Here is a 10500-nt window from a genome sequence, read left to right on the forward strand (position 1 = left end):
AACAATACACACACAAATATGTTATGTACATGTACACAGACGCACACATTGATTCCTACGGGCTTGAGAGTTCGGTCAAATATGCTTCGTACGACAAACGTCCTTACGTACGGCACACGTCGGTGGGTAACTGCCGCATAAGGCTATGTGCACGCGAGGCTACGCGTCATAGACGCTGCAGGCGAAATTTGTACGCTTTGATGCCGAACACATGTATTTGAATGGAAGGCTGCATACAAGGCGTCAGCTGCATGAAAGCGACAAAGCATGAAGTTTTCGTGTAGCTATGCGTACAGCAATGTTGTTCGATGAGCGTACGTACGCTTGAAAAACAGGAAGAACAAGATGTTTGTTTACATTTTTTTGTATGCAAATTTGTGTAATTTGTTAAAAAATGTTACTTAAGTTAATAAAAGTGCGTGAAAAGTATATTACCAAAGCGAAAAAGAGTATTAAACACCACAACAGCTTGGTTAGATATTGTTGAAGCGTTTAAAAGGCTAAACAGTTTTGGAAGCTAGAAATCATCCTTTTCTCTAGTCCGCGGTGGTTAAAAATTGCCTTTCATAATTTTCAAAGGCACGGGGATGCAAACAACGTTTAATACCTATTTTCCTTTGGTTTCGGGGACGGATATAGCTGAAGAAATTAATTTTTTTTTATTTTTTTCAATAATTGTTTGCGTTTTGTAGCGACGCTCGAAAGTAGCTTCGTATGCAGATCTTGAGGCGTAGAGAAATTGTAACCATATGAAATATCTTGTACGCATGTATGAGGCGTAGCCTCGTGTGCACCTTGCCTAAGTGTGATATCTTATTTTTCAACTGCCTCACAGTATGTTCAATATGGCTACTTTTTAATGTTTTGACAGATAGTTCAATATGGCGGCGCCTGTCTTCAGCGTGTGATAGAAAGAGATACAGAATGAGACAGCGATAGACAATTACAAATCAGGTGATCCAAAATACTGCTCTCAGAATCGCCACGGGCTGTCTTCTTATGTCCCCAGAACACCATCTGCATAATGAGGCGAGAATACTCCCCATCAGGGAGAGAAATGAGATGCTGACCAAACAGTTTCTGTTGAATACCCAGAAACCTGGGCATCCCAACAGACATCTGATTGACGAACCAGCACCGCCTAGGGGCCTAAGGAGTCATCTCTGTGAGCATTTTGAGGAAATACTGCACCTGAGAACCCAGCCGTATGAAGCGAAAAAACACAAGCAGGTCCTTGGTGAACTCCACTAGACAGGCGTCGGACCTTTATGTCGGGAATTGCCCGGTGAATCCAGTACTTGAAGAAAAATATCCAGAACTCGCAGAAGAGGAACGCATACTCCCCAGGGAAACGCGTGTCACTCTTGCTCGACTTCGTTCTGGATACTGTAACAGGTTAAACTCTTACCTATGCAGAATCAACCCCGACATACAAAATGTATGCCCCGCTTGCAATGTGTCCCCACATGACACCAACCATCTCTTTAATTGTAATGTGGAACCAACGCCTCTAACACCCCTTTCCTTATGGTCCACCCCTGTTGAAACGGCAAGTTTCCTTGGACTCCCGTTAGAGGATATTGATGACAATTTGTGATCGGTCGCGGCTATTAGGTGGGGCGAGCATTGCTACAACAACAACAACAACAACAAGCTGATCCAATCACTTTGGAATTTTGACGTCTATGCAGAAGATATCACACGTACACCCCTATTATGAACCCATACGATACACGATAAATGCTTGCAATCTGTTATACCATATTATGAAATAAATTCTAGCGTGTGAAACCCGTACGTTAGCGTTTATCGTTTATCGTGGTATTGCCATACGCTAACTATCGCATCAGCTGTTCAATTTTCTCCGCTAGCTATCGTTGATAAATTTTTGCACGATGCGTTGGGAGCTATTTAAATAAAAGTAAATATAAAATTAAAAATCCAAAAGAATCTAACTAAAGCCTCATTCCCAACACTGTAACAACACTCTGGGCAAGAAACTTTAAAGTGGCACAAACTTTCAAAATATTTGGAATGGATGATTTATTTTTACGGGCGCGCTAACTGCCTTCGACTTCTGTTACGACATACTCTGAAATCTTTTTTTTTGCTTCTAGCATGTTAAAAACTTTTGCCACTTTTACGTACTAGACAATTGAATTTTTAGTATTTGCGTTTTGTTTTACTATCTTTTTCGTATAGATTCATAATAATTTGTAATCAAAACTCCGCTGTCATTCACAATATTACATCTATCGGGCGCGTGGAAATCGCAATATGAAAGCTGATTTTTTACGGTACGCTAGCAAGCGTTTATCGTATGGAAATTCATAATATTGGTGTTATAGGCCAATTAATGGTGACTTATAACCCTTTAACCATAACCAGATAAAACAGCTGATCGAACCTACCTTATGGAAATCAATGTAACCGATTATGTGCCGATATGGTGCCATACCATAACGCTAACGGCATAACCATACCATAGCCAACCAATGGTTTCTGGGTTCTCGCCGTATCCATAACCTAAAAATATTTGAGTTGGTGAATTTAATAACTTTTTGTAGATTTTCTTTCATTGTTTTGGATGCTTTATGACTAAGAGACTTATTTTTTGTGGATTATGTTTGTAATTTTTTGCGCTTTCTTCATTTTTATGAAATTGTCACGATTTTTAGGTTAAGACACCATTAATCGATCACATTGGAGATGGTTATGGATATGGGTATGGTTACGACTATGGTGTTACGGTTAAAGCGCGAATTAATGGTGACATATAACCATAAAGCCATAACCAGATAAAACAGCTGATCACACCTTCCTTACGGAAAGCAATGTAATCGAGTTAGCGTTATGGTATGGCACCATTAATCGATTACATTGATTTCCATAACGCAAGTTCGATCAGCTGTTTTATCGGGTTATGGCTTTATGGTTATAAGTCACCATTAATTCTCCTTTAAAGCGGGAGTCATTGTTGCCGTATGTCCAGCGGTGGGCACCACTACATTTACACAGTTACCAAATTGAGAATGTGTTAGTAAACACGAACGCGTAGCGAGCATGAAAGCAAAATCAATTATTTATTTAGTTTGATTTCAATGCTTGAGCGGTGAGCGCGTATCACATGCATTCTTTGGTACTCTGTTTTAAGCGCGCGTGCGACACTTCCTTACTGTTGGACCATCGAAATCAAACTAAAAGAGCTGTCGTTGATTTTGTTAGCGCAGCGTGCCTAAAGCGTACTGATAATGAAGGCTTAGCACCCTTCGAAATGGATCTATCTGCGCAGCTATGGCAGGTTGTCTGAAAAATTTTCAACTTACTATTCCAAAAAAAAATATAATTTTTCAAATTTAGAAAAATTAAAAAATAACAATAATTATCATTAGAAAAAAAATATTGTTCTGGCCTTGAGCTCGATTCGAACCTTGAATCATTTATCAATAGGCCGATAAAAACAAAAACAATTGTTAATAAACCATGAGCACTTGGGAACGTCAAACAAAGTAATTGACAATAAACAAAAATCCAGCATTATCAGTGATTTGCACCAGATGGCGCAACACTGAATAAACATAGTTGGTAAAAGGAATAGAAGTAGCAAATTTGCCAGTCAAACAAACCACCGCTGTATGGCTAAATGGTTAGTGTAGCGTGCCTAAAGCGTACTGATGATGAAGGCTTAGCACCCTTCGAAATGGATCTATCTGCGCAGCTATGGCAGGTTGTCTGAAAAATTTTGTACTTACTATTCCAAAAACAAAATATAATTTTTCAAATTTAGAAAAATTAATAAATGACAATAATTATCATTAGAAAAAAATTATTGTTCTGGCTTTGAGCTCGAATCGAACATTGAATCATTTATCAATAGGCCGATAAAAGCAAAAACAATTGTTAATAAACCATGAGCACTTGGGAATGTCAAACAAAGTAATTGACAATAAAAAAAAAATCCAGCATTATCAGTGATTTGCACCAGATGGCGCAACACTGAATAAATATAGTTGGTAAAAAGGAATAGAAGTAGCAAATTTGCCAGTCAAACAAACTACCGCTGTATAGCTAAATGGTTAGCGCAGCATGCCTAAAGCGTACTGATGATGAAGGCTTAGCACCTTTCGAAATGGATCTATCTGCGCAGCTATGGCAGGTTGTAGGAAAAATGTTCTACTTACTATTCCAAAAACAAAATACAATTTTTCAAATTTAGAAAAATTAAAAAATAACAATAATTATCATTAGAACAAAATTATTGTTCTGGCCTTGAGCTCGAATCGAACCTTGAATCATTTATCAATAGGCCGATAAAAACAAAAACAATTGTTAATAAACCATGAGCACTTGGGAATATCAAACAAAGTAATTGACAATAAAAAAAAAATCCAGCATTATCAGTGATTTGCACCAGATGGCGCAACACTGAATAAATATAGTTGGTAAAAAGGAAAAGAAGTAGCAAATTTGCCAGTCAAACAAACCACCGCTGTATAGCTAAATGGTTAGCGCAGCATGCCTAAAGCGTACTGATGATGAAGGCTTAGCACTCTTCGAAATGGATCTATCTGCGCAGCTATGGCAGGCTGTCTGAAAAATTTTCTACTTACTATTCCAAAAACAAAATACAGTTTTTCAAATTTAGAAAAATTAAAAAATAACAATAATTATCATTACAAAAAAATTATTGTTCTGGCCTTGAGCTCGATTCGAACCTTGAATGATTTATCAATAGGCCGATAAAAACAAAAACAATCGTTAATAAACCATGTGCACTTGGGAATGTCAAACAAAGTAATTGACAATAAAAAAAAATCCAGCATTATCAGTGATATGCACCAGATGGCGCAACACTGAATAAATATAGTTGGTAAAAAGGAATAGAAGTAGCAAATTTGCCAGTCAAACAAACCACCGCTGTATAGCTAAATGGTTAGCGCAGCATGCCTAAAGCGTACTGATGATGAAGGCTTAGCACCTTTCGGAATGGATCTATCTGCGCAGCTATGGCAACTTGTCTGAAAAATGTTCTACTTACTATTCCAAAAACAAAATACAATTTTTCAAATTTAGAAAAATTAAAAAATAACAATAATTATCATTAGAAAAAAATTATTGTTCTGGCCTTGAGCTCGATTCGAACCTTGATTGATTTATCAATAGGCCGATAAAAACAAAAACAATTGTTAATAAACCATGAGCACTTGGGAATGTCAAACAAAGTAATTGACAATAAACAAAAATCCAGCATTATCAGTGATTTGCACCAGATGGCGCAACACTGAATAAATATAGTTGGTAAAAAGGAATAGAAGTAGCAAATTTGCCAGTCAAACAAACCACCGCTCGAATTTGTCTCATAATAGGGGAAATATATTTTGGCGCGGTGATACACACCAAGCGAAAGCAGCCCTGCGCGACATTTCCCTACGCGGCTTTTTGCCTTGTTGATCAAATTTTGCGCGCTGTGCCGGGGCGCGCTGTGCCGGGGCACGCTGACGCTAGATGTGAATTGCCCCATAAGCATACATGCAAAGAATAGTTTTAAGTGAAATTTGGGAAATATAAAAAGATTTTGTGCGAAAATGATGGATAATAATTAAAATCGAAAATTCAACCCATTACACTCTAATTGAAATACTTCTAGGTTAGAGCGATATATATATAAGTTGTAAATATATTAAAGGAGAACAATGTACATTTATATATATACAATAAAATTTTAATATCCTATTTTACTAACTAAATACAAATGTAGTAAATTAATTTGGTTTGAGCTTTCTGGCGTCAATTGAGGCAACCAAGGGACATCAACCATCCCTCGCCGCTTTCTCCCAATTCAGTGGGGGTCCCTTTACTTCCCTGCTGCTAAATGGGGATAATTACGGGGCGGAATGTCATCATCAATATCCATTATATTGAGCCATAGCCGCGACCATTTTCTTCCCATTTCCTCTTCTTCCCTTAAAAATTAAACTTTTACAGCTTCAAGCTCTATGTCGTCCATTTTGCAAGCAAAAATAAACACAAATTTTCGGCGCAATATGACGCTCGATTGCCGCTTAATGTGATTAACCAAAATATGTCGTACTGTGAAGCGCCGCTACATTTCACGCAGCGTAATGTGCGCGAACCTTGAGCGTGAGGAGCACTGATCGACCCTGCACAGCACATCAAATTTGATCAACTAGGCAAAAAAGCTGCAGAGGGAAGTGTCGGGCAGTGCTGCTGTCGCTAGATGTGAATTACTTGGCTGCATTACGTCACGCGGCAAAATGTATTTGAGCAAATGAGAAAACGAGAATAAATAATATTTGGGCCTAAATATCCAAAGAAATTGGAGCAGAATTTGTTGCTTTGGTGTTTCATTTTATTCAATTGCGCAAAGAGCTGATGAAGACACCAAAGGCTCAATCGTGGTCTTTTCGTTATTATTCTTATGGCTGCTGATACAGAACCAATCGATTCGCAACTTTTGCACGGAAATGATGCATCACAATTAAAATCGCTACTTCAATCCTTTAAACATGAAGTTGAAATACTTCTAGTTTAAATAGATATATACAAGATGAACATATATTATAGTATAGCAATGTACAATGGATATAGATATATAAATATAAAAAGGGGGTTTCCTTTACTTTCCTGCTGCTTAATGTGGGTGACGATAGGGATAATAACGGGGCGGAATGTTATCATCTATTGCAATTATATTGGGCCATATCTTCGATCCTTTTCTTCCCTTTCCCTTTTCTTCGCAGAAAAATGAAACTATTACAGCGTCAAACTCTATGCCGTTCATTTTGAAAACAAAAATAAACACAAACTTTTTCCGCAATGTGACTAGATTGCCGCTAATGTGCTTTACGAAAATATGTCGTACTGTGAAGGGCTGCTGCCGCTATATGTGGCGCAGCGTAATGAGCACAAATCATAAAACAAGATTTGGCAATGCGCATGTAAACATTATATCAGCTGTTTTGAAGACCTATGTATTGACGTTTTTCATTTAGCTGCGCTTTGATATACGTATATTTGGTGTTGTTAAGAAGAACAAAATGTTGTTAGTTTAGTGCTCAATGTTAATTTATTAATTATAAATCAATTATTAAATACAAATGATGATATTTTGACTCAGTATTTAAACCTGCAGATCCAGTCGGTTTGGTGGTTGAAATGAGAAGAAGAATGAAACAGGTTGACAAAAGCGATCAAAACAGCTGTTCGCCGTAGATATGTGTAGGGGCTTCCGTGTTTATATAAATATGTGCTGGCCACACTTGCATAAATGCTTAACATTCCGCCCACCTCGTCATATTAATGACGAAATATAACGACCGCCCACCGTGTGGTTCTCATTGACCTTCAAGTGGAAGTACGACTAGCTTCGTTATGGCTCGCTTGAGGGTGGAGGTCGATGTGGAACCGTAACCACTCGGACAATGCCATAAGCTCCTGAAGAGTATGATTTTCGTTCGCCGAGAGAGGACTTTACTCTTCAATTGCCTACCTAGTCCAAAGTATCATTTATTGGTAAGATTGATTCTTCGCTGAATTTCAGTGCTGATGTTGTTGCTAGTGTTGATGCTGGTTCCAAATAAACGAAGTCTTTTACTATTTCGAAATTATGGCTGCCAACAGTAGCGTGGTTACCAAGGCGCGTATGCGCTGACTCTTTGCTCGATGACAGCAGGTACTTCGTTTTGTCCTCATTCACCATCAAACCCATCCTTACCGCTTCTTTTTCCAGTTTGGAGTAAGCAGAACTAACAGCGCGGGTGTTTAAGCTGATGATATCAATGTCATCAGCATATGCCAGTAATTGCACGCTTTTATAGAATATTGTTCCAGTGCGGTTTAATTATTTCTATTAAATAACAGCTTTTCATTGTTATTTCATTTTATTAGGGTTACATTAAACTTAGTACAAAAAAAATCTGTAGCTAATTATACGGGAATTTATAATATGAAATATGTCACTAATTATGCAGAAATTTAGGGTCTGTGATTGACGCAAGAACAAGGTAGTTTATATTAGCGGTAGTAGTTTAGCTGGTTAGTGGAAAGAAGGTACAGTGGATGCAAAAATTATTCTATCTTTTAATTTATTTTTCTTATTTTTCCAGCAATTTCTTTGATCTTATTTGTCATGCCATTTCTGCGGCAGCCACCAAGACAGAATCGTCATGACTTTTATGAAGAATTTTTTTTATTTTTATACCGAGATTTGTCACTTGTACAACCTCTTGGGTTTGTGCAATTAGTTGATCTTGAGAACCTGGTTATCGATTTTAAATTTGCCTACTGCAGTAAATATTCAATTAATTTTTCCTTATAAATTTCAAGCCCTGGATTGCCGGCATTTCTTGTATGCCTGGTCGAATATTGTCCTAAGTCAATAACTTCTTCAACAATCTGGTTGCTTGATCATTTTTCTACGCTAACATTTTTCTATCCTAAGATGAAAATAGGCGCGACTAGTCTTTTATTGCAAATTTATTTAGCGCTTCACATATATTTTTAAGGTTCTCTTTGTGACTTTTCTTCATTCTTGCTGTTGTTAAGGGTCGGTTTTAAAGTTTTTTTATTTTGCATACATCCACTAAAATTAATTTTATCGGGGCTGTGGCATAAACCTTTAAGGATGTTATTTTGACAACTTCCATAGGAACTACTGCGGTTTTTACTGTGAATTATGCAAATTCTTGATTTGCTGTTCACTTTAGGCAGGGGTGCCTTTACTGTCAATTGTGACATTTTGAGATCTACTATTTGAGATATATTTGGATTGTTTATTGCTCTTCCTCAGCTTTGAGTATGGTTTTAAAATAGTAGGGTGTAAGTTTAACAATAGAATTCCTTAGATACGAGCTTGAACGGGTTTTAATTGCCTATATTTAAATTACATATAACTTTTGAGTATCATGGCTATTGCAATGATAAATAGCCCGATTACGCAGAGTAAAACTGCTAACCAAACATCTGGGACGTTTGACGAATTTTTCGTATCTATTTCGGTTGCTGCTTCATATTTTATTACTCTATTTTCCGTTGATTCCGAGTTTTCCTTCCCTAACTCGTATCCGGCTATCGCTATCATGATGCCTTGAGCTATTTTTGTCCAACAGGCCATGTTGAAATTTTTCTATAATTATTTTCTATTTGTGACGAAAAAAAATATATATTTTTTTTATTTTTTTTATTCTTTTATCGTATGCATTCCATTTTATTTATAAGCTTCGTATTATAAAATTGTAAATCTAACATTTTTAAATTAAAAATATTTTTATTTAGGTTAAAAAAAAGATTTTAAAATTTCAAAAGTTTTATAACTATACTAGTTTATTTTCTTTTAAAAATATTTTTATTTATTTATAGCCAAAAAAAAAAAAATTCCAACGCTATTATAATTTAATGTTAAGCTTTCTCGGGGAATACCATTCGAATCATTCTCACGGTTTCTTCTTCCCTGGTTGTGGGATTTTTTACATCCTCAATTGTGGGTTCCCTATTCATGCCTATCTTTTTCCAAAATGGTTTTAACCATTTTAATTCCTTTTGGTAATCTACTGTTCCTGCATCTAAAATTACTTTGTCTTCTCACTCAATGGGGTGTTTAAAATATTTTTCCGACATTCCAATTTACTCGGTATATGAATATTTCTAGTTATTTTTCTATGACAATGAAAAAAATTTTTTTTTCAACAACCTATTTGAGAATTTGTATTCATGTTGTTTTTTTTCAAGAATTTTCTATTAAGCTAGTCCTATTGTGACAAAATTTATTCTAATATAAAATGCAGATAAAAAAGAAGTTTTTGCTCATAGTTTAGCGTCCCTGAGGCCGCTCAATTGATTCTAAAAATTTTTATTATACTTAAACATTTATAACCCCTTGTCAGTGTGGATGTTGTTTGCTGCTGATTTTTGCTGTTGCTGAATATTTCTTTATTCCACCCCATTTGCTTTTATCTGGTTCGTCATTCTTATTCCACCTCGCTTTATGCTTTTATTTGGTCAACTCTCCTTATTGCCGATCAGAATGTTGTTTATTCCACTTCGCTTATGCGTTTATTTGGTCAGTCATCCTTATTGCCGATCAGAATGTTGTTTATTCCACTTCGCTTATGCGTTTATTTGGTCAGTCATCCTTATTGCCGATCAGAATGTTTAACTTCAATTTTGATTTGCTCCAATCTTCATAACTGATGATGTAATATTTTCGGTTTTAATTTGCTCAAGTCCTTATGACTGATGTTGAATAAATTCGATATTAATTTGCTCAGCTCCTCTTAATTGATGATGTTGGCAATTTTCTTGGAATCCTCATTGTAGCGCAAAACTGTCTCCTTCCTTTGTATTCTGCTTCGTTGAGGACTACTTAATTTTTATCTTTAGTTTGGCAGGACCTTTATTCTTGTCTTTAAAATTCTTGGCAGTTAGCGAACTGTTTGTGAGATGGCAGGATCTCTGTTCAGCAAGATCGCCATGTAAAGAAAA

This window comes from Eurosta solidaginis, chromosome 2 (assembly GCF_040869045.1).
Source record: "Eurosta solidaginis isolate ZX-2024a chromosome 2, ASM4086904v1, whole genome shotgun sequence".
Taxonomy (NCBI): Eukaryota; Metazoa; Arthropoda; class Insecta; order Diptera; family Tephritidae; genus Eurosta; species Eurosta solidaginis.